This window comes from Cyanistes caeruleus, chromosome 9 (assembly GCF_971803275.1).
Source record: "Cyanistes caeruleus chromosome 9, bCyaCae1.hap1.1, whole genome shotgun sequence".
NCBI lineage: Eukaryota > Metazoa > Chordata > Aves > Passeriformes > Paridae > Cyanistes > Cyanistes caeruleus.
Window position 1 is genome coordinate 26212967 of NC_141709.1, and position 24699 is coordinate 26237665.

A 24699-nucleotide genomic window follows, 5' to 3' on the forward strand; every position below is an offset into this window, starting at 1 on the left:
CACACAGCTGGCTGGTGTTTGAATAAATGGGATTCCCTTGTCTCTCAGTGCTGGCCTCCAGCGTGTCTGGAGCAGTGCTGTGGCTTCTTTTCACCGGGCTTTGCTGGTCAAGGCCCAAGTTCCCCTCAGGAGAAATGCTGCCCAAGCCCCGATGAGGCCTTGCCTTCCCCTCAGGAGAAATGCTGCCCAAGCCCCGATGAGGCCTTGCCTTCCCCTCAGGAGAAATGCTGCCCAAGCCCTGGTGAGGCCTTGCCTTCCCCTCAGGAGAAATGCTGCCCAAGCCCTGGTGAGGCCTTGCCTTCCCCTCCCTCTTCTCCTGCCAGCCCCAGCTGAATTTTGCTCATTTTGGAGCAGTGGCCGTGTCAGGAGCCTGGGAGGTGGCGGCTCAGGCGGCCTCACCCCCTCTGCTCCAGCGTCCACCGTTCCCACTGCAGGTCTGGCCATCTCGCATTCACAACGTGTCCGGCAGAGTTTGTGTCAGGGGGTTTAAACTTTAGATTTGTGTGACCAAGGAATTCCCAGTTCTGTTGCATGTGTTCCCCTGTCTCTCCCTCTCCCCCCCGTCTTTCTCTTGGCTGTGAAACAGCACAAGGAGACTCTTTGTATGCTCCTAATCCTGAAGCAACACAGCTTTAGCAACATCCAGGGATAAAAGCACCATCAAACCACAACTTTATGGGGGCAAATCTCCTCTAATCCCTCGCTTTAGCTAAACAAAGCTTCTTGCCCTAATCCGCTATCGCTTTAAAAAAAAAAAAAGCTCAGATTTTGTTTTTAGTAAGAAGATGATCCAAAGGACTAATTTTAAGAGAGACTAACCAACTCTGACAGCTTTTAAAATAGACGACAAGAAAATAGATGCAAACTTTCCTCTCAATTCAAGGGTTTTCAGGCTATGCAATAAGAAAAATATCCAGGGTTTAACTGCTTTCCTTTAAGCTCACTTTTATTGTATTAAACGCTCTGACCAACTCAGATTCAAATCACCAGGCCCAAATGACATTTGATCTTTAAAGAGAGAGTTAAAAAGTGTGCATATTATTCCCAGGAAGGCAGTCCAAGGAAAATCAATTATCATAAACAAGGATTATATTACACACACGGTCAATATGGAAAAACAAACATGATGCTGATAATGGCCTGTGGAAGTGGCTCACATCTTAAACCACTTTGATTGCATTAAAGATAGTTCTTTATTAATTTCAGGATGGGTGTGTGCAAGTATGGTAGTGAGGAGAAATCAAGCTCTTAAACAGTCAGGCCAAGCTTTCACTCCAAACATGAACCAAGTGTTGAATTTTCCTTTCTTTTTAAAATGCTTTTCCTTGTGTGATGTCGAAGTGTTTCGGTTTGACTTGGGGGCTCAGCGTGTGTGTGCGGCTTAGCGCTGCTCGGCTTCAGATGTGGGAAAATGCTGGGCTTGGAGCAATCAGGGGCAACCACTGTGGTTCCCTGGGGACCAGGCTGGTTTGAGCCTCTGCAGTGAGCAGTGCCTGTCTCACTCCCATCTTGTTCCCTGGGTGTTGCAGGAAACCAGCTTGGTTTGCTGTGAGGAATTTTCATTATCCATCAGCATCTAGTCTGGCATTCAGCAATCTGCCTGCAGGATGAGGAGGATGAAGAGTGGGGTCACTGCAGCACTTACATCCTTACTCGTGCTTTGCTCCCTGTGAGAAAGGAGAATCTGTACCCACATTTTTCCAATACGTTTGACACAGCCTGACCACCTTGCTGGTGTGAGGAGGGGGACATTAGCAGGTCTCTGTTCCCTCAGCACACCTGGGTGGGAAGGGATGGAACCCCACCCATCTATTCCCATGCTTGTGACCTTGTCCCAAACAGGGGATGGGACCTTTCCTCATCACAGATCCTTTCTTCATGCCAGCTGGGGAGCAGAAAAAAAACCCCAAAATAGCATTTCTGTCCCCAATGGAATTCCAGCACTTTGAAATGTGCTTTGGTGCAAATTCCACCAGGAAGTCAAAATTATCTGTGGATAATTTTGGCGTTCTGACATCAAAGGATATGAGCAAACACCGAATGGAGCACGAACATTGTATTCAATAAAACCAAAGTTGTAGGAATCTTTTGGCATAGCATAAACGTAGAAGCTAAACAAAGCTAGGAAACTCCCCCTGCCCCTGTGTGGAAACTCACTGAGATGAAGCAGTTTCGAAGCTCAGTGTGCAGGGAAACTCTGGGCAGATTCTTTGGATGCTCTCCCATCATGAGGGGCTGTCAAGCATGACATCTTTTTTGCCACGTGTTGTCTGATTGCAGTCAGATGGGGAACGGTTCTGCCTGGCTCACTGGGAACATTCCCTATAAATCCAGCTGGTGGGGGAGCCACAAACCCCTTCTCGCTGTGGATCAGCCCTGCCTGCACCCATGGCCACAGATCCCATTTCACCTTTGAGGGAAGCCACTGATGGTCTCCCAGATGTTCCCCCTGGTCCCTGTGCTGGCTCTGCACCCGCTGGCTGCACTTGACTCCCTGTGCAGCTGTGAGAGGAGCGTGTTTCCCGAGCCCCTCGGCTGCCCGGGAGCTTTGTCCTCGGCCAGAGAGACGTGTATAATCTTTGGCTAAGCTCCCCCAGGACCCCCAGCCTCTCTCTGCTCAGCCATACTGAAAAGGCCCTTTTGAAGTCTGCCCGGCGGTGCGGGGTGTGTTTGCCCTCGGACGGCACATGAAACCAGTAAACACCATTTCTGGGCAGAAATCTACAAAGTCCATATCCTTTCAGCCTTAAAGTTTCCCTTTCTCATTGACCTGTGCCCAGAAGTGACTCCTGATTTGAATAGCAAATAGTAGCTGTCTTTCCCTCCACAGCTAAGCTGTTCTTTTTTCTTCCTCCCAAGGCAAGGTGGGAGCTTTCCACTTCCCTCTTTAGGGCAGCTGAGGAGAAGGGAAAGCAGCAGAGTTGGTGGGTGCTGACTGAGGCCCTCATCCTGCTCGTGCAAAGAGACTTTGCTGGACCTGTTTTCCCCTCAGCAGTGGTTTTCCACCAGGTAATCACAACCCTGCAGAAGTGTCGTGCCACATAGCTGGGATCTTTTGGAAACACCCTTTGGTTTGGCCAGCATGGGTCTGGACTGCTCAGTAACAGTCTGACTTTATAGCATCTCGTGTCACCTGCTGATTTGCTGTGTGTTCAGCAGCAGGCATGGAATAGGGAAACCCCAGTGAAGGAGAAGGAGGATCATCAGGAAACTTCAACATTTCAAACCTCAGAACAGAGCCAGGGTAAATATACCAGGGTAAATATACCCCCCATCCCTGTCCCAGCCCCATGCTGCAGAACAGGAATGAGCCAGGGTTGGGTCTTGTAGCCCATAGACAGGCCCAGGAGATCAAATGCCAGGTGGGACAAAGCTTTTGAAAGTCACTAATTTGATTTTTTTCTCACAACATGCTTCTCCTCCCTGCTGGACTTTGGAAAAATGGTGATTTTCACAGGCCCTGGAGGATGCAGCCCTGAGGCTGGGGATTCTGCCTTTCCCAAAACAGCCAAGGGAAGCTGATAGGTAAAGGGGCTCTAAAGAGCTCTACTGAGAGTTGTGGAGGTAATGGGATGCTTTCTGTCTTTCTGATGGGGCAGCCTGGGAGAGTTTCCACAGGTCACTGGCACTTTGCCTTTTCAGTGCTCTTCCCCTGGAACAGGACAATGGGGAAAGCGCCTTCATTTGCTTTTGTGCTAATGAAGTCAAACAAGCATCAGGGAATTTGCACTGGGGATCTGTATTAGGGATTTGATCTGTATTAAGAAAAAAAAAAAAAAAAGCAAAAAAAAAAAGCAGTTTCTTTGGGTAAAGCTTATCCCAAAAAGCATCTGGTAGGCTGAGGGCATCTCCTTTGTTTTCAGAAGTTGAGCAGTGACTGGGAGTGGGGAATATTTTTTTCCCTACATTTAGACTTGAATCTATATTTTTCTTTGTTCAAGGGGGAAGTGATGGGATGTGGGAATACCCAGTTTGATCTCAATGCTGGTAATCAATCTGTTCACTGAAAAGAAAGTTGCAAAAGCCTGCAGCCTAGTGAGCAACCCCATTTGTTCTCCATCCCTAGATCTCCAGGTCCAGGAGTCATGTGATACTGCTAGGTTCTTCACTTTGACTTTTAATCAAGCTGCAGGAAGGGACCTATGTATCATTTCAAAAGCCTGAAAACCAGAAAGGAAATGTGTGACATTATGCTTTATTTTTCTTTTTTTATCTCTTGACTTTAAAGTCCAAGCTATGGAAAAGCACACTGAACAACCTGGTGGGAGCATTTTGAGGCTTAATGCAATTAATTATTCAGTGTGATGAAATATTTTGTAAGATTGCAAAATCTTCTTCTTTGCTGTCTAGAACCCACCTGAAATCTGTGGAGTTCATGATACTGCTGCTACTGTGATATCACTTCTACTTTTCACCCTAAAAAATTGACTGGGAGCTGACTTTTAGCTCCAGGTTTTGAATCTGAAGCCTGGAGCATTCAGCTCTCTCCTTCAGCCTTTTCTACTTTCTATTGCTTTCCTTAACATTGGATGAGAATAGCTCATAAAACCCCCTGCAAACAGCGAGCAAGCAGCAAACCCAAACATGTCCCCATTGCAGCAAATGCTGGAAGAAATAAATTCAGCTGAAAAATCCCTGTCTTGGTTTTTTGTTATATTTCTTTCTCTTGGATAAGGCAAAAGAAGGGGGAAAAATTAAAATCCCTTGGTTGCAAAAATGCCTTCAGTCAAGTTCTCTCTCTTACTGACAGCTCAGTTCCAGCTACAGAAGTCTTAATGATATTTTGGCCATAAAGCCGAGAGAAGCAAGAAAGCCCCTTCAGACACCGGGAGCTTTCACCCGAGTGGAGCAGTAAGTAGACAGCTGAAATGTATCTTTGAACTCAGGCAGGCAAAACTGGTTTCTTGTGGTGTCCCTCCTCCTGCCCACATCCATCTCCCCGTGCTGGCACAGAGGGGGCTGGTGGCTCGGGGCTGTCCCCGTGGTGTGGTCAGGGGTGGAGGGCTTGGTGCTCCTCTGTCTGAGGGATCTCCTTCATCTGGTGCTGGTAGGACACAGTGAGTGTTGCCTTTGGCCTTTTTAATTTTCTGTGTTGTGCAGGTATCCCATGGCTGCAAATCTCACCCTGGGCACCCCAGCAGCACTTCTTTCCAAAGGTTCCTATGGGAGGAAAGCAGCTGGACTTCCCCTGGCCAGAAACTGGCCACCAGTACCTGTCTCAGTGGGCTGTGGCACCTTGTGGCTTTGAGCATTGGTTTGTGTTAAACTGAGGTTGAGCTAAGGGGGAGGTGACTGCTCTCCTCTTCAGTGTGGGTCTTCCAGGGCCTCCAGCTCTCTGCTGGTACAGGTGGTCTTAGGCTGGATATTAGAAAAAGGTTCTTCAACCAGAGGGTGGTGGGGTGCTGGAGTAGAGAAGTGGTCACAGCATTGGGCCTGGCAGAGCTCAAGAAGGGTTTGGACAATATTCTTGGCCACATGGTGGGACTCTTGAAGATGGTCTTGTGCAGGGCTGGTAGTTGGTGTCGATCCCTGTGGGTCCCTTCCCACTCATATTCTGTGACTCTGTGATCTCCTGCCCCAGAGATCTGGACAAACATACTGAGCCCTTGTGTTGTGTCTGGCACAAAAGACTGACCTCATACCCTTGATTTTGGACCTACACTCCTTTTTCTCTGCTGTTGACACCGAACCTGCAGGCTATTTCTCATGGTGACCCTGTCCTGTGAGAAACCCCAAGGTAATATGATGTTGTCTTCTGTGAGGACAAAGGCACAGGGCATTGCTGTGCAGACTGTGCTCCCTTCTGCACCTCTGCCTTAAGAGGCTCTCAGAGATGTCCCCTCCTCTGTCCCCCCGTTTCCTTGTGTCCTTCCCAGGACTAAAGGCAACACCAAGCTCTCTGGTAGAGGTGTTTAGGAGTGACATCTTGGTGCCCTTTGATGCCAGCCCTGATGCTGCTGGGCTTTGTCTCACCCCTCCTGGCTTTGACAGTGGACTGGGGTGCTCAGTTAAGAGCACAACCACATAGGAGAAGGGCCAGACCAAAGAGGAGAGTGTTGTACTTGCAAGGCTTTGAGTGCTCACTGAAAGTACTTTTCGAAAATGATCTTTTACCCCTTAATCAAAGTCTTTACCCATATGTTTTAGCTGCTCTTAGCTGCCCTTCCTGGCCTGGGGCTGGAACCATTTGCAGATCTCTCTTGGCTATTGGCTGATCCTAAGTAATAAGCACTAATGTTTGAGCTTCAAAATCACTTGCAAAGTTGCAGTCTGGTAAAGCCATCTGGTTGAAATCTGTCAGTATTTATTATCCACTGGAAGTTTTTCTCTGGGCAGCCCTGATGCTGCCTTTCATTATCATGGAAAGCTGATAATATTAAACTAATTACAGGGAATAGCTGATGACGAGTTGCTCTTTAATCTGCTATCTTTTTTTGGATCAGAATTAAGGTCATTCTCCAAGACCTTGATTTTGGAAACTCCCTGGCAGCAGTTGTTAGCTGGGTTAAAATATTTACAAATCCGTATATCTTCTGTTGCTCCCGTTAGGAATGAATAAGCAGGGATTTGTTAGTGGGGCTGAAATTCACCATTGTTTTAGAAGGTACTAAGTATTGTTCCCTTGTGCTGCTTATACCATGTGGGGTGGATAAGAGGGGCTTTCCCACATTCAAGCTTGCCAAGTCAATTTTTCTTAGGCAATGTTAGGTTGTCTTTAAATCAACATAATTTGTTTCCCATCAGACTTGGACATACCAAAATAATGCCAGTCTGGTCTGTAAATTCTTCTTCACTGTGAAGAGAGAACAGCCTCTGTGCAGGATTGTCCCTGGGTGGGTCCTTACAGACACCTGAAGGTGGATGGGGCAGCTTGTGGGGCCAAGGGGGGCCAGCTCAGCATCTCCTGAACATGAGGTTTGTGACCTTGCAGGAATTGCAAAATGGATTGGAAGGAGCCACTGAGACTTGTGGTTGGCTTAGGCTCTGTCTCCTTGGTCTGCTTGGTCGTGGGTTGTGTGGGGGATGCTGCCTGCCTTACTTTCCTTGGCGTTAAAGTCAATCCCTTGTGGGGAGGCAGGAGGGAAGTCAAGGCATTTAGAATCCATTTTCTTGGGATAATGCTGCTTTTAGGTTGTTAATTGCCTATGTCCAAAGTTTGGAGGATGTAGGTCTATCCCTCTCTGTGGCCTTGAACAGTCTAATGTTTCTGCATCTGCTCACAGTCTGCTGTGGGACCTGGGCAGCAGCTTCTCTGCACTTCAGCTTCTCACCTGCCTCTTTCCTCCCATGTGGATTTACAGGAGAGGAAGATTTTGGTTCTCAATGTTTACACAGCCTGGCGAGGACACAGCTTTCCAATTACCTCCGTGCTTTACAAATTGCTTTCCTGTAATATGATGTAATGTATAGCTCGAGCTCACTGCCAGGTCCCTGGGATGTAACTTGGTACGGCTGCCTCCATCCATGCAAACAGGAGCAACTGGAGTCCTTCCCTTAGGGCTTACTCAAATACACTATATTTAATAAGATTTAATCCCTTTAACACAGTTGCTGGCCTTGCCTTTTAAAATTGGATTAAGACTGATGCACTATAGAGAGTTTTTAATGCCAATGAACCCAACCTGTTCTAGAAAATGGAAGTTGTAAACATGGAATGGATTCTAAGATCAGTCTAACCTTAGGAATTGGCTTTGGGTAAGGCTGCACAAAGGCCTTTTTCACACCTTTAACTCGGCAGGACCCGAAGGCAAATCTGTGGACAGATGAGCAAGGCTATGAGGAGTTCAGCTGATTCTCTGCTGCTCTCTCACAGGCACAATTAAATGGCAGCAAGGCAGAGAAACATTTCCAGTGCAAATGTCCTGAGCAGGAAAAGCACCAGGATTATGAGACTGGAGAAGTGACCTTAAAACTAATGCAGATGTGAATTATTGCTGGATCAGAAGAGTGAAAAAATACAGTGTGTGTGTGTGTGTGTGTGTGTGTGTGGTGACTGTCAAAGGCTTGTGACATCTGTGGGCTACAAGGAGCTGTAGAAGAAATAGTTCTCCTAGAAATGCCTTTGAGAAAAAATGCTAAGGTGCATGCTTCTGAGTTAATTTTCTGAAAAGTTTATATATAATTTTATCCCATATTTGGGGACAAAGTATTTTACCTATGAATTTTAAATGTACCATGTGGATTCATATTTGAGCTTGAAGGGAGAAATAAGGGCTTAGCCCTTACTTTTCACCAGGGCTTCTTGAACTCTCATTTACTCCTCCCCACAACACTGAAGCTTTTCAGAGCAATGAAGAAAAAGAACGAAATGAGAATTGTGTCTGTGCCTGGATCTCAGATACAAATGGGGCAGGATGGAGGCTGGGGTCCAACACCTGAACTGCACCACACAGCCAGGACTCGCTCATGGGGCATGGCACTGAGCAAGGCTGCCTGTGGACAGCCAAGGCTTGATTTAATTTATTTCCTCCACACCTTTCATGTTTTTTCTAATATCCTTCACTTTCTGAAGCAGTAAGGGGAAAGAGGTGTTTGCTTAGCCTCCTCTGTTTGCCCCACCATTTTTAATATGGAGCCATAAAATTAAACCCAAGTTATCTTTAGCCTATTGATAAGCATTGGCAATCTCAGATCCCTTTCCCTAAATGGAAGGGGCAGTTCACTGACACAAGCAATTGCCAGACTGCAGTGGTATTTGGATGGGAAGGAAAAAGAAAAAAAAAAGGACTAAACAGACCTGGGGAACTCCAGTTTGACATAAAAAACAACATGATTTATAGTCCACAGCGACCACTGGCTCTAGTGGCTGGAGGACAAGGAAAAAGAAAAAAAAAAAGGCAAGCAAAGAAAAAAAAAGCCAGGACAAGCAATCTGCAACCAGCCTAGGAAGATTACTGCCATAAAAGCAATGCTGGAAGGGGCTAGTTATCAAGTGGAAAACAAGAAAGTACAACTCGCTCCCCAGTCACCAGATTTAGGGGACTCTGGTTGGAAGGTTCATACTCTGGTGGGCCATTAGAGCAGAAACAGAAATGGATGCAGTAATCCAGAACATATTGAGTCTCTAGGTTGCCATGAAATATAATGCAGGGAGAAATGAATTATTTTCCAAGGGAAGCTGTAGAAAGCACATATATAGACTTTTTTTATTGGGACTGTGTTATCAACAGTCTCTCTTAATAGTCGAAAACAGCTTCTTATGTTTTTTATAGAGTTTTAAAGATCCCTCTGGATGTGTCTGGAGGGGCTGGATGGGGGAACCTTCAGGAGGAGGGAGCAGGGGAAGAAGAGAAGGGAGGGAAGTGCTTTAAGAGTGAGCACGGTGCTGATTTCTTTGCACTGTCTCAGTATTCGGCTGTGGTGCTGCATTATGTTAATTTTGCCTCATTCCTTGCACAGAAACAATGACACACATCAACGCTGTTCCATGTGGAGCCATGCTGGCCTGGGTGTTTTCCTTCCCAAGAGGGCGAACCAACACTTCTACAAAAATTATATAGAGGTAAAAAAAAAAAAGGAAAAAAAGTAACTTAATGATGTTTCCATCCACCCTAGAGCACCCTCAGGGGTGGTAGAAAGGCAGCTTGGAGGAGCCCAAGGAGAACTAAACTCTTCCTGGTTCTGGAGGTTCAGGACCATCTTGTTCTCCTAAGCCCACATTTAAAGAATGAAAGAATCTTGTGAAATCCCTCTCATGACATTGATGGGACTTTAAATGTTTGGGAGTGAAAATATTAAGGCAGATCTAAGAGGTTTTGATGGTTTTTTCCGTGCACAAAGAGCAGTTTTATACTTTAACACCTGTATCCCCTTGTAATACTAACTTCTGGTGAAAGAGCTGCTGCTGGTGACATGGAGTTGTCAAAATGAATCTTGAGATTATAAAAATAATATTTAGTAAGGTCTCTTTTGCCTTGTCACCCAACTCTGAGGCTCTGTCTTGTGTGTGTGTCATGTTTGCAAGGCTTTTTGACAAGCACAGGTAAAACAAAGAAGAAAGGGAAGGGAAATGGGAAGAGGAAGGGGAAGGGGAAAGGGATAAGAAAGGGGTAGATCCCAAGCAAGCTGAATTGTCTGTCTCACAGGAGCTGAGATTTGAAGAAATCAGAGCCAAGGACTCAAATCATAAGAGCTCATAGCAGAAATTTTTAGTCACAGCAGAGTCCTTCCAAGGAAAAAAAACCTCTGAGTTCCCATGACGGGCAGAGCACACAAAAGCATGAAAATCACTTTGCTTTGCAATAGCCTGCCTGTGTCTGGAATTGGGAAGCTGCCTCCAGAAGCAGCCTCTGAAATGTAAAGACTGCTGCATGCAGGAACCAATCCAGCAGCCAGGAGTGCGGGGATATTGTCCTCAAAACATAAAGTTGGGCTACTTGCAGTAGGAGATAAAAAAAAAAAAATTAAAAAAAGAATGATCAGCCTAAAACTCAGAAATTTCTTGAAAAAATGAATTATCTTGGATAGAAAACTTGATTGATGCTCTCTGTCTGGCCACTTCACACTCCTGTGCTTTCTTCTCCCTGTAACTCCACAAAGCTGTTCAACAGAAGAGCTCATAGCTGCAGTTTTTACTGTTTCAAATTTTTTTAAAAGTGCCTGTCTTGTTAGATTCCTTAAAGTTCAGCTGATACTCTACACAATATATATCAGAGAATGTGACAGGACAGTAAATGGAGTCTCATTTCATTGCTCTCTGGGGAGATGCTGGTGGCAGGATGGACTAATATATACAAAGTGAATTCTGCACTAAGTACAGATCAAAACAATTTCAGAGACCCAGGCAGTGATCTGGCACACCATGCAGTCTAAATTACCTTTTTTTTAAAAAAAAATAGCCAGAAAGGTGCTTATCTCAGCTTAGCATTCACCTCTTGGGCTGTATCCCTGCCAAAACACCAGCTCCTGCCCCAGGGGGCAGTGGGTGGATGGGATTCCTGGGAAAATCCCTTAGGGAAGCTGTGAGATGTGGATGCTGAGTGTGGTGGCTGAATGGGCAGATGGGTGCTGCCCTCCTTGGGAGGAGGGGGTTCCCCCAGCTGCTGGGACAGAGATCCCAGTGTGGCACGTGCTGGAATTCCTTTCTTGCTGTGCCAGTTTCTAGGGGCTTGTGGGAGCATTTGGGGTGGTGGTGGGGGCAGATTGGCACAGATTTATATGCCAGGCTTGTCTCTAGCTCTGACTCTGCTGTTCCGCCTGGGCTTCCTTCATTTAGAGCCCTTTGTTACAAAATGTAATGGATATTGCCCTAGGAGCCGTTTTCAATTGCTCGTGACGAAGTAAGAAACAATTAGGCAAAGCATATTTTTGTTTATATCCTTCCTGCCTCCTTTCCTAGGAGAGACTTAGAGATCCCTGGCTGGTTGGGTTATTAAAATGTTGCTCATTCTGAATCTTGCAGGCTTGGCTGGAGTTGTGGCTCCCCCTGAGCTGTGTAGGGGTGGGAGGAGAAAGGTAAGGGGAGAAAAAAGAACTGAAAATAACAAAATGAGTGGAAAACCAGAGAATTTAATTTTTCATTTTCTTCAAAAAGGTTTCCAAAGCTGCCCTAAGGGCGGTTTGTAGGCTGGTATTGTTCTACTGAGAAAACCTGCATTGGGCACTTCAAAGTGTGCTGTGCTTTTACCTGGGACTGAAATTCATATTTCAGTGCTTGAGGCTGCTCTGCCAGGGCTGCTTGGCACATGGTCAAGGCAAGGGTGGAAAAAGAGGTGGTGCTGGAGGGAGGGATGGCACTGCTGGTCCCTGAGCTATAGAATGGTGATGCTCAGGGAGCCTCATGGCTTGGGCTGTCCATCCCAAGCTGGGTTGAATGCAGTGGGATGTGCCTGGACATGAGATCCTGGTCCTGTGTGTGTGCTGAGGAGATACAGAAAGGGATTGAGAGAGGGTTGGAATCCTTCTGCCTCTCTCACTCCCCCAAGGGATGCTGATGGTGGATGTGAGCTGTCTTGGGTGTTCTGGGGTGGAAAACTGTGCTCTCAGCTGAGGTACCCACCTGGAAATGCTGTCAGGCAGGTCCTGAACCCGGTGGGAACAAGGCCAAGGGAGAGCCCAAGAGGGAGAGGGGCTGCTGAGTGGGAAAGGGGAGGAAGTCCCACCCGCTGCCTAGGGAGAGAGGTGACAGAAGGTGACAGAGCCCTAAACAGCGTCATGAGCAGCAGGATGTGAGTCCATGTCTGAGTGTAAGGACAGGCTCCACGTGAAGATACCTGAGAACAGGATCCCAGAAGCTGCTGCATGCTGAGGCCTTCCCCAGAGAGGACAAGAGGCAGAGATTGCTGTCACATGGGCTATGGGGACACCAGGCTTGAACCCATCAGGCCAATCCCTCCATCCTTCTGGCTGATCTCTACTGGGTGTTATTGGTCCCCTTCAAAGCAGCCCAGACAAAGGGCTTTGCTGGAGTCATCCTTTGGGAAGAGGGCTCTCCATCTATTGTACGCCTTGCTGCGTTTGGACCCTGCCTATAGACAAGAAAGCAGCCAAGAGCAGCCAGTGCCAGCTCTGAAATGCTCCTGTTCCTGCCCCCATGAGGGAGGGCAGCCCCTCCATCAGCCTCAGGAGCCCGGCGATCTGCATGCAAACAAGGGCGGGTGGGGGGCAGCATTCATCACTGCAGAAAAGGGCTTGGAGATGCTCACAACACATGGCTTGTCCTTGGGAAATTGTAGCCCGAGGATAACACAGTATTCGGACCTTCATCTGGCACAGGGAATAAACTGGAAGCTGCCTTCCCCAGTCATTTCAAATAAATCTCAGTTACTGATACAAAAGGCTCTCAGGGGGTCATTGATAAACCTCAGTGTGAAACCCAAACAGCACAGCTACCTCCTGGTGAGGAAGGAGCAGGTTTAGAATGGGTTAATTAGAAAGATAATGAGCTAACAAGGCTTCATTTCTGTTCAGTGGCTCAATGAGGAATTCATTAGAAAGGCTTAATCTAACTGAACAATCCCAGGGCTTAGAGAGATTGCCCATTGATTGCCAGCCCAAACTGTTTATTTACAGGTTTTTGCTGGCTGAAAGGTCTCATTCCTTTATTTCTAAGGCCACTCGGATGTGCCATAAGGATTCTGTGTGTACCCAGCAAAAACCAGTGGCAATAAAAATCTGGCAGTAAAGCCAGATGGGAAGGAGAAAGGGATCAGTGATGCCAGTAACACAAACCATATAATTTTGGTGTGTTCCCCCAGCTAGGGATGAGGCCAGGGGAGTTTATAGATAGGGTTTGGGTGCTACTGGAAAGAGAGGAGAATTGAAATTAAGAGAGAAAATAGTGTAGCATGAACACCATATAAGTGGGGAGAGGGGCTGGAGCTGATCCCTCCAGGCTTTTCTATTTCTCACTCCATATCATAAAATGGACATCATTTTGCAAGTCTTTTTCAGGGGCTTTCAAACACCCTAGGGAACCTTCTCATCTTGGGAGTGTGAGGTGCCTCCACAGGGTCAGGGAGAAGCGAGGAATGTGCCACTGGATAAAATCTCCTAATTAAATCTATGCAGATAAATCCCTTTTCCCATCAATCCCTCTAGCAGCTACATTCTCTCCCTTCCTTTATGGGAGGAGGTGGGAATTTGCACTGCAGGGGCAGAGGGATGGGCACCTTTCCCACCACAGGACATGAGTCTCCAGCACATCAGGCACCAGTGACGTTCTCTGCAGCCCTTCATGGTGCCCTGTTCAGTTTATAAAAACATACTCTTCATGGTTTTACAAACTGAATTGATGTTGGGCTGCACAGAAATCCCAGGAGGGTTCTCCAGTTGAGATCAGCTTCTGATGGTGCCTCTCTCCTGAGAACTGACAGGCTGGTAAAATTTCAAGCCAAAATCTCTGTTAATGCACTCTTTTTGGCAATCTGGCTCTGTTTTAGAGATATTTCCTTCACTGTTATACTGTGTTGTAGGGTGTTTGTTGGGTTTTTTTTTCCTCATGGAAGCAAAGCTGTGTGTTCTTCTGCTGGAGACTAAACCAATGCATTTCATGTCCAGGAATCTTGGACCAGAACTGCATCAGTTTCTTCATGACCTCACACTCTTTTAATGGCACACACTCTTTTAATGGTGCTTTTTAGGAGCATGTGACAGGACTGTGTTTAGTAGGGAAATGAGTGTCCTGGACCTGGATATAACCCCTTTGACAAGACCATCTGCCACTGTCAGAGAAATGACAGGATGATGAGCCTAGACCTGAGCAAAGTTCAGAGTTGGAGGCTCTCAAAGATCCCTTGGTCATCTTCCAATGCTGTAAAAGTGAAAAAACTTTTGAGAGTGCCTATAAATAAACAAGATACTGGTGCTGAGCTGCCTCCAGTCTTTTCAAGCTCTCTGTGGTCGGTGACCATGACCTGTCCATCAGAACCATTATTGTCTGCACTGCTGAAAGAGGCTGGTGCTAATTTCTAGGTGGAGTATTTTAGAGTCACATTATATTTGCTGAGCTTTTAAAAATCTTGCTAGATTAATAGCCTTTAAAAAAAAATAAATCTATTTTAGTGCCACATTAACCACAGGCCACAGTGTATTAACTGACAAAACCCAAATTGTTCTTTAATATTCCTAAAGCTGGTGTTAAGCACAATAAGAACAATTTTCGCTTTCAATAAGAAACTGACCCTGGGTTTGCCCTCTGCCCTGACCTGGGTCTTTCTCTACAACCATGAGGGACCATGTGGAGTCATTCTGTTCTCCCTTGAAATGATGATAATTAAAAACCATTTGCTTTCAGATGTTTCTTCCATCTGATTATCTCTTCCCCTTTGGTCTCTAGTCCCTTCTGGAAGTACAACTGGATTTTCTGTATTTTTTTTTTTTGCATCACTGGTAAGCTCCTTTGTTCCTCTGGTGAATCACAGCACACAGCAGTCCAGCTTTTATTTACTGCTAGACTGGGCTTCCTGAGGTTTATTTACAGCAGAGAGAAGCAGCACAGCCCACTGTACAGTGTGTTATTCTGTTGATGTGCTTGCTAGCTCAGGGCAAGCTAATGGCTATCTCTCACCTCAGGTTGTTTGCCCAAGCTGTGAAGTTTGAACACCAATACCTGTCTGGAAACCACTGGGTGAGATTTTTTGACTGTAATTACAGTGAAGGAGGTGTAAAAAGTAGGAAAAAAAGTAAGAATAAGAAGCAAAATTTTTTCCCTCCTTGCAATGTGATATTAAAAGGAAGAGCTTCATATGTCTGTGGTGCTGATATCTGGGCATTTTCATGGTTAGCCTTAATGACAGTCAGTGATTTGTAAGGGACATAAAACCTCCTGCTTCAGGGATGAAACTGATTCTTTTTAAGAAAAAAAATCCTGATTGCTTCAGGATTAAACTGATCTCCAGGTGTGAGGATATTTCTGTGTAGTCATGGTCTGTCTGCCACCAAACTGTGTTACAGCACCTCCTGCTAAAGTCACTGGTGCTGGTTCCTGGTTGGGATGGGATATGTGAGCCAGAACATGGTAACTCCTGGCTACCCAGAACTGAATATTTGGAGGAAATAATTAGTTTCCTAATTACATCAGTTACACCATTGTTTAACAAAATCTGTCCTCCAGCACCATGACAGCTTGGGAAGCAGTCACCTTCCTCCCTGTCTGCTCTGCTGTCTTTTCCTGCCCCGTCAGTGCTGAGCCACTGCTGTTATCTCAGTGACCAAAACAATTAAGCTGAAAAACGCTCTTCTCCTTTGGATTTTATTTTTTTTTTTTAATTTTTGGATTTGGGTTTTTTGTTGTTTGTTTTTTGGGGTTTTTTTTGAGGACAGATTTAATCCCAGATCAATTGGCTGATCAGTGTGGAGGATATGGAGGGGCAGAAACTCCTTAAGCCAACCCTAAGGAGTGGCTGTGTCTCCCATATTTAGAACAACAGAAGAAATCAGGGCATCTTCTGGACAGAGAATTTTTCTCTGCCTTTCGGAATCAAAGCAGCTCTTACACATCTTGGACAATCATCCCTTGGAAATGCTGAAAGGGAGAAAAAGGACTTGTAACACCCGACTTGTTTTCCGAAGTGACTGAAAAATTTGCATGCTTCAAAAATAAGTACAGAAAACAGAGATTGCCTATGCAAATATAAAAAGGGAAAAATAAGTAACTTCATTTACTGATTTATTCGGAGCAGAGCAGACAAACAACACTACTGTCAGTTTGGACAGCTTCTGTAAGGGAAAGAAAACACTCAGATTTCAGCATTTCTGACAGTCTTCTTCTTTAAAATCCTTTAAAGTCCTGAGCCTGGAGCTCCCCTAAGAGCAAGCTGATGTAATTCACTACCTGCAGTGACTGTGGCCAGGGTCTGTTTTATGGGTTTGGCTGCTGCAATATAAAATCAGAGCAGGGGTAGATTTGTATTTTCTTCAATCACAGGACTCGATAATGCTGCACTGGTACAACGCTACAAATATTTACTAGCTCAGAGAAGAGCAAGGGAAGAATTGTTGAAAGCAGGATTGATGTTCCTAGCTTGAAGTTTTCCTTGCTCTTGGTTTTAGGTACCTGCTCCCCAAGAGAAGTAGCTGGGGGGGTGGAAAGAGCAAAGTGTATTGTCTCTGTGTTTCCCATGCATTGTTCCCTATGAAAGCATCTCCCTGCAACCTTTACCTTCTGTTCAGACGGCCCCAGCCTGTGAGGAGAGAATGGCAGATTTGTGCTTTCTAAGCTCCAGATGGGGCTCCTTTCTTCTTCCTCTGTAAGTTAATGGTGTCTTGCTGAGACCAACTGGGCATGTAAAGATTTGGGCAAAACTCACAGCAGTGGTCTCATAACCTCCAGGCTTCGCAGCCTCATCCCAACGTGACGGCCGGTCCCCAGCGGAGCTTGGCTGTGGCTCTGATGTGGTGCCAAAGGAGATGGGGAAGGTTGTGCTGATTACATCTGTTTACCAATGGTTAAATAAATTAAAAGCCCATTGCAGACCACCAGCAGGCCCTGCTTTCTGCCCAAGGTCTTCTTTGCACACTGGTATCACTCTCTGTGTGTCAGTATTGCCAGGGTGGCTCTGGTTTGGTCAGGACGAATCTTCACAAGTAAAAATAAGTGAGGTAGGAGCTTCCCCCTTCCAGCAGCACCAAGTGCCTGGGCCAGATCCTCTGATCAGAGCAGGGTCACACCAGTGAAGCCACTGGCTGTGCACCATAGGGCAGCTGGACCAGCTCCCTCCTTGCCCACATCCTATGCTAAAGACAAAATGGAAAGAAACGTTTGTGGGATCCTGTCTGAGACCCTGGCCATCCCTGAAAGAGGACAAAAATCCTCTTGCAGAAGGATTTTTAACTTTGTTGTCAGTGTTGGCACAGCATGGGAAGGGTCTGCCCTGATCATGGTCCCTGCACTCTGGGATTTGTGTAAAGTCACTGTGAGGGACAGTCACTGGCCTGAAGAACACGTGGTCTTGGTAAGTGGGACAGAAGTGGCTGCAGTGATGGGAGGCCTGGGAAGATCCTGGAAGAGGATGTGATTTCCACCCATGAGTCTGATCCAGTACTGTCACTCCAGCTGGTAGAATCCTGTGGGAAGGCAGCCTGGAGGGTAAGGAAGACTAAGTGGCCAGCTAGGGCTCCTCTGCCTCTAATTTCTTTGATTCTCTGAGCTAAGCCCTCAGATCCCTATTTGAGGATTTTTTTATAATTCATTCCTAAGCAGCCAGATTACCAGCCATATGGACAAAGGATACTAGAGAAAGATTATTAAGATTATTAAAACAGATTATTTCTGTCATTGGAGTAGAAATTGTGATCAGTGGGAAAGGCTTGAGCCAGGCAACTAAGACAAGAGCTTTCATACTTTTACTTGCCCAGCCTAATCTCAGAGCTGCTGGTGGTTTCTTGAGCAGAGGTGTGTAATCTGTTTTACTGGGAAATCTCCAAGTGGCTGATATTGGGTGTTGCCTGTTATCAAAGATGGGGAAAGGGATGTTCTCAAGACCTCAGATATGCCCATACATCACTGTGTGCATGTATGGAAATCATATGTGTGAGTCCTGTTTGCTCTGATAGAGACTTGTGTTGCAGGAAACACTTTTGGGAAGAGAGAGGGAATCTATTCTTTGCTTGCTCCCCCTTTTGGAGAGATAATCTCACTTCTTTCCCATCATCCATCACTATATCTGTGATGCCATAAGCTGGGCAAGCTGACCCCAGCTGACCAGAAGGACATTTCAGACCCTGCATCGTCATACTCAGCATATAGAGGTGGGGGAAGAAGGATGAAGGGGATGAATTTGGGGAGGTGGCATTGTCTTTGCCTTTTCTGAAGCGCTGTATGTGATGGAACCCAGCTTTCCTGGAGATGGCTGTCCATGGGAAGTGGTGAATTAATTCCTTGCTTTGCTCACACATGGGGCTTTCACATCATCTATTAAACTGTGTTTATCTCAACCCAGGAGTTTTTTCACTTTTACCCTTCCAACTCTCTCTCCCACCCCATGTGGGGAGTGGGTGAGTGGTGCATGGGGCTGAGTTGCCAGCTGGGGTTAAGGCATGGCAGAAGGCTCAGCCACAAGTCACTACAGAGAGACCTGCAGAGCTACCAGGCACAGACATTGTTATTTTTGGTATAAGTGTTCTTGCTTCAAGTTTTTTCAGGTGTGAAGTTTCCCTGTTCGACAGCCCATCAATCACACAGGGGACACCATTAATAAATCTGTCCGTGATTCTCCCTTGAGCTTGAAGAAAGAAAAACTCCAACTGTTAACAATTATTATAGAAAATTAACTCCATGGATTTAAACAAAGTCTCATTGCAGGCTATTTTTGCATTGTAAGGATGGGAGGGGAGGGGGGAATCACCCTAAGATCTGCAATGATGTGAATTTAAATTTTTTTTTGAAAAAACAGACACCTGACAAAAGTTTAATTCTGGAAACAGAGGCAACTTCAATGACTTCTCACACTGTTCTGTTGAGCCCAGCTCCTTGCTAGCTCCATTTGGTGACTGGACACTGCAGAATGGCATAATGGGAGTCACCAGCATTACATTTAAGGAACCAGCAAGGCCTGCTGCAATTTTCTAGGGTCACTCCACAAAAAATGTTTCTCCTTCCTTCCTGAACCTATTGCAGCATTTTTTGGCCACACTTAGTTGTGTCTTATAGAAAACCTCTGCTCCCAGTTTCCTGGCTGTCAGTAATGAAGCAGGTAAGTGATGGAGGGCTCCTTCCAACTCCTAGCAATCCATTCCAATGGCTAATTACCTTGACTGCCAGTGATTTGCAAGCTCTGACTGGTTTGAACCTTGTTGGTTTCAGCTGCCAGCAATGGACGTCACTGTGTCTTTGTCTTCCAGGTTAAAAAGCGCTTTATGCCATGTGAAGGAACCACAGACTGTGACCCTGTCTGTGGTTCATGGGAAGCAGGAGGGGCATATCCATGGGTGGAAGTCCTGTCATCCCAGAGGCTGCCTTGGAGAACAGCAGGATCATGCAGGAAATTGGCTGGTGTTTTTCATATATTTATACCTGCTCAAGGACTACCCTGACTTGGCTGGTCTGATCCATGTGCACACATCAGGGAGTTAAGATTAGAAACCCATTAAGAACCCGTTGTGTAAGAGGTGTGGTTCCCTCTGCCCAACACCAGTTCTGAGCCACCACAGACCAGCAGACTCCTCCTTTGTCCCCATAACCTTCTGGTCACCTCTGCACATAACAGAGGTCTCTCCTTCCCACCCATGTGCTTCTCAGGAGCTCATTTCAACCTTCCTGTGTCCCTGTTCCTCCCAAATCTCCCTGTGCAGTGTCTTTTGCTTCCCTCTGTCTCTGTCAGAAGCTTTCTCTGTGCTGATGAATCCATGCTTAGCAGTAGGTTATATTCATTTGTCTTCTTCCCCAGTTCATTTATCACCATGAGTGCTCTGTTGTGGAGAATCCTGATAGAAAGTCCTCTTATTCTCCTGGTTGGCTGAAATATGGCATTTCAATCAGCTGGTTGCTTATTACTGTGACCTTGCTGGCAAATCTAGGCAGGACACAGAAGGGTGGGCATGGAGGTCTCCCTTTGTCACTCTTCTCATGTGGAAGAATGACAATAACATTTTCCTTTCTCTTTTACTGTCTGCTCTCAAGAGTTTTGCCTTGGCTTTTATTTTCACATTGTTTATTTTCCCCTGTAGAATCAGGTTGGTTGTGGCTGTGGCAGGGCTTGAACACCTCCAAGGATGGAGACCCCCCCACCTCTGGTGTCCTGTCTGAGTCCTGCACCACCTGCATGGTATGTAATTGTTTCCTGCTCTCCAGCCTGAACCCCCAAGCCACAGCTTGTGGATATTTCTCCATTTTACTTTGTTTGGCACTCAGATGAGAAGTGCTCTGGTCCTGCTGTCTTTCTGAACACCCCCAGTTAGCTGTAAGAAACATTAGACCACTGCTCAGAAACACAGAAACAAGTGACCTCTTGAAGTGCCTTCCACCTTAGCTTCTGTGAGTAGGAGGCCCACGTCATGAAACCATCCCAGCTGCCCACGGGCACTTGGACAGGGACATCTACAGAGCTGCTCCATGGTGTAAATGGGTGTGATTTGCCCTGATTTTTCCTAGCACAAGTGATGCCTGCTCATGTTTTGGTTTGTGCGTGTGACACATTTTCCCTGTCACAGCCACACCGAGGGCCACAGCAGCCCTTACAAAGTTCATATTGCTTGCAGGTTCAGGCTTGCAAACACACGGGTTTAACCTTAGGTATGGCACTAGAAAGGATATTTGTTTCAATGGTACATCTCACCATGATATAAATGTGGACATTACTCTTTAATACTTTCCCCTGCATCCATCCTTTCAGCAGCAAGAGACTGAGAAGAGGAACATGATGCAGCCTGAGCTCTTCCCCATCACCCAGGAGAACAAATGGATTCCAGTAGCAAAGCACACTGTGGCTTTGTCATTCTTTTGACAGGTAATTTTCTCCCTGGTGAATATACCCGAGACTCCTGGAAAACACTTCTCAGTAGCTGGAATGAAGTTGTTTCACTCCTGGCAGCAAGGAATGAGTCTGGCAGCGGCACTGGCTTGTTGCTCTGTGTCTCTCCCTGAGCCCCATGCTCCTGAAAGCCTGCTGTGACTCTTTATTATCCCTGACTATGTCAGGTGTCCTCACTTGCCTGGTATGACCATCAGGCATGTAATTTTTTACCGTGTTTTTCCACCAACTTGTTGTAGGCCCTTCTCCGAAACACCACACCACTAGGAGATAATGTTCTCTCCCAGGAGTTTGCAGCAGAAAGGCTTATTCAGCTGTAAACTCAGTTAAGTGCTGCCCCTCACTTGCTAGCAAAACCAAAATTCAGATGCAAGAAGGACTGGGGTGTGCTACTGAATGCAAAAAAGCAGATACAGGCTCCACTGCAGGGAGAATCAAAACCACAGGTTGAAATGAGCTGGTAGGGATGTACTGGAAAGAGAAAATCCAGCCAAGGAAATGGGGGAATGGGCCTAGAGAGAAAATGGGGAAAGAAGTAGAGGCTCCAGCAGAAAATCTTGGAGATTAGTAAAAAGGACAGTAAAAATGAGGAAAATAACCTTTCCAGCTCTCACAGGAATAAGAATGCAAATAGGCTACAATCACAGGCTCCCTGGAAGGTTTCAAAACCCAAAGAAGGTTTCTGTCCCCAAAAGAACCAAAAATCCTAGCATCCCATGTCAGGATGGAGAAGTGGTCCTGCAGGGGCACCTGCAGAGCCATTCAGCCTCTGTGTCAGTACTGTATCAAAGCAAGGGCTTGAGCTCCATCCCCCAGGGTTTGCCTGCTCAGGAGGAACCCAAACAATAAACAAGATGCTTTAACATGGTGATGTTTCCCAGAGGAAGTGTGTTTTGCTCAGGAAAAATGCTTAGTTTTTCTCTCTCTTCCTGCCTTTTCACCCTCTCCAGCTCTTTTAATTTTCAACCAGACCAATTCCTTCAGTTCTCAAGGAGGCACAAGGAGGGCAACAGGAATAGACAGAACTGCAGTATGGGAAAGGGAGCAGAGCACAGCAGTCCTGATAAAAGGAGGCTTCAGCTAGGGCAGAACCCCCTCCTGAGCGGGTGAATGGTCATAGAAATGACAAAACTGTTTGTTGGACATTGTTCATTTAAAGTTTTCCCCCTAGGATTTCAGTAAACCTCTTTTGGATTCAGGATCTGGTATACTGTAAAATCATTGTTCCCAGTGGAGCTGAAATGCTGGAGCCGTGCAGAACTGAGCAGGTGCTGGTGAAGCCTGATCCTGCCACTTCCAGCTGAGGGCTCCAGGAAACTCAGCCCTCTGGTTGTCATCTCACTTGCCTCTCTGCAGCTCTCTTCCATCAGTCCAACTGGCTCTGACAGTGTTGGAAAGCTTTCCTCCCTCCAGGCCTTCGTGGGTCAGTGCCCGAGTCTCAGACCTGCTAGTAATGAGCCTTATAAAGAAATAATGAGCTGGAAAGAGAGGAAGAAATGGAGAAGTTCCTCCAGATATTTGGGGGGTTTATTGCTCTTTTTAGATTGGTTTTGTTTTGTTTGTTTCTGTTGTTTTGTTTTGTTTCTATAGCTGTGATCAAGACTTGCAAAGGTTGCTTTTTTGGGGGGGAGATGTTTTGCCACCTTATAGCCTACTCCATTGGTTCCCCTTGCTGCCCTTTCAAAGATTTAATTTCTATTAAAATACAGGAGTCTTGAGCAATTGAATGGTCTGAATTTCAGCACCTGAGCAAAGCCACTAAATTGATTCATTAAATACTGGGTTGCAGGTTGCTCCCTGAAAGAGTTGAAGAAAACATTTTTGGCACCATGGTTCACGTCCTGGGAAAACAGAGAGAAAAAATTATGCTGGGGACACCTCATCAAATTATTATTAGACACAAGTCAAATTATTGCTCCTCAGGGCTGCAGAGTGCATGAGGTGCAGAAAGCATCCTGTGGTTGCTACAGGTCTCTCCTCCTTTGCAACAGCCTTGTGTGGGTGCTGGTGGTCACTATGCAAGGCTGAGGGAATATTTCTTCCAGCTAGGAATATTTACATTTAGACATAAATCAGCCTCTTTTGGCTCTGGGTTGCCAGCGTGGCCCAGAAACCTGCACCTGGTCCCTGTTGGACCCCTTGTCCACACAAGTTCTTGACTCACAGTCACTGAGCAGAGTGGCAACCCCATTTTAGTTTTGGTTTTAGTGGGATCCAAAACCACCACTGTCTTGCTTTTCCACGTGTAAGAACTGTTCCTGACCCCTTTGCTGAGGCAGTCTGCAAAGGGAGGAAGGCTGGGCTGTCTCCCTGACAGCTGTACTGGCTGTGCCAAGCTTTGGTAGCAGGGGGGCTACAGGCGTGGATTCTGTCAGAAGCTGCCAGAAGATTCCTGCATGTCCAGCAGAACCAATCCCTGGTGGCTCCAGAAGATGGACGTGCTGCTGGCCAAGGCTGGGCCAATTAGAAGTGGTGGCAACGCCTCTGTGATAACAGATTTGAGAAGAAAGGAAAAAAAAAGTTGTTGTGCAGTTGTAATTGCGGCCAGAGAAGAGTGGAGTGGGAATGTGTGAGACGAACAACTCTGCAGAGACCAAAGCCCGTGGAGAAAGAGGAGGAGGAGGTGCTCCAGGCACCAGAGCTGGGATTCCTCTGCAGCCCACGATGAAGACCATGGTGAAGCAGCTGTGCCCCTGCAGCCTGTGGAGGAGACCCAGGTGGGAGCAGGGGGGTGTCTGAGAGGAGGCTGTGAGCCTGTGGGAGACCCATGGAGAGAGAAGCCCACCTTGGAGCAGCCTGTCCTTGATTGAAGAGTGGCCCATGCTGCAGCAATTTGAGGGGGATGGACTCACGCTGGAGAAGGTTATGGAGAACTGCTGCTTGTGAAATGGTCTCCTGTTGGAATAGTTCATGGAAAACTGTCTCCTGTTGGAGGGACCTCACGGTGCAGCAGGAGAAGCCACAGGTGATGAAGTGACCATAACCCCCACTCTGTGTTCCCCTGCATCGTGGGGTAGGAGGTGGAGCTGGGAAAGAGGGACTGGTGGAGGAGAAAGTGTTTTCAAGGTTTTCTTTTACTTCTCATGATCTGATCATGTTAGCAATAAATTCAGTTGATAGCTCTAATTTAAGCCTGTTTTCCCAATGAGGGTATCTACTGAATGATCTCCTGGTCCTTATCTCAGCTCATGAACCCTCTGTTATATTTTCTCTCCCCTGTCCAGCTGCAGGGGGCAGTGGGAGAGAGGCTTGTGAGGGTGTCTGACATCTGGGCAGTGTCAGCTCCCTGTACCAGCACAGGGCCAGCTGCCAGGGCTTGCTGCCTTGGTGATGGGGGGAATGCAGAATGGGGGGAATGATGCCCAAGGGAGCAGCTGAGGAAAAGGCAGTCTGTTCCTCTTTGCAACTCCCAGCTGAGCTGGCCAAGTGCTGCTGGTCTGGAGGAGCCCAGGGAGGGAGCAGGTTGGGCTGCAGCACCAATTCCCTGCTCCATGCACCCCTCTCCCGGGGCTCCCCGAGGCTCTGCTCCCCAGGACACAGCCCCAGCCTTGCCAGCCTGGCAGCTCTGCTCAATTTGAGCAGACCTATTTAAAATTCAGCTGGGAGATGGGCTCTGGCTTGTTGCAATGCCGCTGCTGGAAATAGAGTCATCACTGGAGACTATTCCTTTTTACAACTTTAGGTATATAGATTTCCTCTCGATTCAATTTATTTTTATATCGTGTCTTTAATACACTGTCTCTCCAAACGCTTTAGCAGATAGAATTGAAATAATGAGATAACGCTTTGG

General features: G+C 46.6%; 1 long non-coding RNA gene across 1 annotated transcript; it reads left to right on the plus strand.

Annotated features, from left to right (window-relative positions):
* The first annotated feature begins 188 nt into the window (after positions 1-188).
* Positions 189-24035, plus strand: LOC147651722 (uncharacterized). The gene is made up of 6 exons (XR_015273676.1): positions 189-3244; positions 4751-4851; positions 9400-9502; positions 20107-20204; positions 20772-20885; positions 22699-24035. It is a non-coding gene; the product is annotated as an uncharacterized LOC147651722 (long non-coding RNA).
* Positions 24036-24699: the final 664 nt, after the last annotated feature.